General features: G+C 39.2%; 1 non-coding gene across 1 annotated transcript; it reads right to left on the bottom strand.

Moving 5' to 3' along the window:
- Positions 1–270: 270 nt before the first annotated feature.
- LOC131180427 (small nucleolar RNA R71) lies at positions 271–377 on the bottom strand. The gene has a single exon (XR_009149201.1). It is a non-coding gene; the product is annotated as a small nucleolar RNA R71 (small nucleolar RNA).
- Positions 378–2,024: the final 1,647 nt, after the last annotated feature.

The raw sequence follows: 2,024 nt of genomic DNA, 5'->3' as shown, positions 1-2,024 counted from the left end.
ACTGGTCTTATTCAAATGGTTCAGAATTCACAATTTGGAGGTAGCCCACTTGAAAATCCTCATTCTCATTTGAAGAAATTTTTGATGATATGTGGTACACAAAGACAACCTGGAGTTTCTGATGAAGTTATTCGGCTCACCTTATTTCCATTCTCTCTTCGGGATTCAGCATTGGAGTGGTATGATTCACTTCCACAAGCTATTATAGCTACTTGGGAGCAGCTATCTCAAGCTTTTCTATCTCAATTTTTCCCACCTGGGAAAACTACTCATTTGAGGAATTTGATGGTAGCTTTTAAACCAAGAGATGATGAAACTTTGTATGAATCCTGGATGAGATTTAAGGAGCTTGAAAGGCAATGTCCTCATCATGAAATACCCAAATGGATGATTGTTCAGAATTTCTACACCAGAGTTACTCCAGCCATAAGAAACACAATTGATTCACAAGCAGGAGGAGATTTCATGAGAATGACAAGTGAAGAATGCTATGATCTATTAGAGAAGATTGCTCATAATACCCATTTATGGGGAAATCCTAGAGCACTTGAGCCAAAGAAAGCTGGGATCTATGAACTTGACTCAGTTAACTACATGAATGCAAAATTTGATCAGTTAACTCAGCTTCTTAGTGATTTTTGCACAAAGGCAACAACCTCAACTCCTACAACTATGCAACAAGTTGCCTTCACAAATGGAACTCAAAGTTGTGGAGTTGATTATTCTTCTTATGGTGATGATTATTTGCAAGAGCAAGCTGCTTATGCAGGAGGTTATCAACAAAAACCTATGGGAAATTCTTATTCTAATATGAACAACTCAACATGGAGACCACAAGCAACTTTTGCTCAACAAGGCCAAAGCTCAAATTATGCTCATAACCAGCAGTTTATGCAGCAAAATAGGCCTCAATTTCAGCCTCAATTTCAGCCCACAAGGCAGCCACCACCTGGATATCAAGCAAGAGCACAACAATCCCTTCCATCCCATGAACCGAAGCCATCCTTGGAGAACATGATGGAGAAATTTTTTGCTGAACAAAGCAAGATGAATAGCAAATTGGAGGAAGAAATGCAACACATGAGACAAACCATGGATCAATTACAAGTCCACAACCGCATGTTGGAGACTCAATTGGCGCAACAAGCAAGCTCATCAGGAAGCAATTCCTATGGGAAACTACCTAGCCAACCACAAAACCCTCATGAACAATGTAAGTTGGTGACCTTGAGAAGTGGTAAAAAAGTTGGTCAAGAGAGTGAAAACAAGAGAGAAGAAAAAGAGAGCACAAAAGAAGAAAATTCAGTTGAGAGTAAGAAAAATGAAAAAGAAGAAGAAAGCAAAAGTGAGCAAGATGAAGGAGAGAAACCATACATCCCACCTGAACCTTACAAACCCACCCTTCCCTACCCTCAAAGATTCATCAAGCACAAGCTAGACAAACAATTTGGCAAATTCCTTGAAGTGCTAAAAAAATTGTATATCAATGTGCCATTCACTGAGGCACTATCCCAAATGCCAAGTTATGCCAAGTTTTTGAAGGAAATTCTTTCCAACAAGAGAAGGCTAGAAGATTATGACACCATTAACTTGGGAGAGCAATGCAGTGCTATAATTCAGAAAAAGTTACCTCCCAAACTCAAAGATCCGGGTGTGTTTTCCATCCCTTGTCATATTGGTGATAATTGTGTGGCAAATGCTTTATGTGACCTTGGAGCTAGCGTCAGCCTAATGCCTCTTTCAATATATGAGAAGTTGAATATGGGAGAATTGAAGCCCACAAACATGTATCTTTCATTAGCTGACCGTTCAATTAAGTATCCGGAAGGCATTCTTGAAAATGTGCCTATCAAGGTTGGGAAATTTTACATTCCGGTGGACTTTGTCATTTTAGATATGGAAGAAGACACAAAAGTTCCTATCTTATTGGGAAGACCCTTTTTGGCAACAGCTGGTGCATTAATTGATGTAAAGGGTGAGCAATTGACACTTAGAGTGGGAGATGATCAAATGATATTCAACAT

This window comes from Hevea brasiliensis, chromosome 5 (genome assembly GCF_030052815.1).
Source record: "Hevea brasiliensis isolate MT/VB/25A 57/8 chromosome 5, ASM3005281v1, whole genome shotgun sequence".
NCBI lineage: Eukaryota > Viridiplantae > Streptophyta > Magnoliopsida > Malpighiales > Euphorbiaceae > Hevea > Hevea brasiliensis.
This window is presented reverse-complemented; position numbering and strand designations above follow the sequence as displayed.